This window comes from Buceros rhinoceros, unplaced genomic scaffold (assembly GCF_000710305.1).
Source record: "Buceros rhinoceros silvestris isolate BGI_N320 unplaced genomic scaffold, ASM71030v1 scaffold25920, whole genome shotgun sequence".
Classification (NCBI taxonomy): domain Eukaryota; kingdom Metazoa; phylum Chordata; class Aves; order Bucerotiformes; family Bucerotidae; genus Buceros; species Buceros rhinoceros.
In genome coordinates this window covers 13,507-13,753 of record NW_010390569.1, presented here as the reverse complement: position 1 = coordinate 13,753, position 247 = coordinate 13,507, and positions in this window count along the sequence as shown.

Below are 247 nucleotides of genomic sequence, written 5' to 3'. Positions count from 1 at the left end.
CCACACGATTCTTTTTTAGGAACCCATCTAACCAAGCCCAGGGCCACACCAACATCTCCTGTCTGCAAACTTGTGGCAGGAGCCCTCCCAGCCTCGCCAGAACTCCCTCCATGGAAAGCACAGGGTAAAGCGGCCGCCCCGCCATGGTCCAAGACCCTTCCTCACCCACCACCGCTCACTGCAGAGAAACATTTTGCACAAAGGTATTTTTTTACTTTTGCTGTAAGTCAGGCGTGAACTGATGACT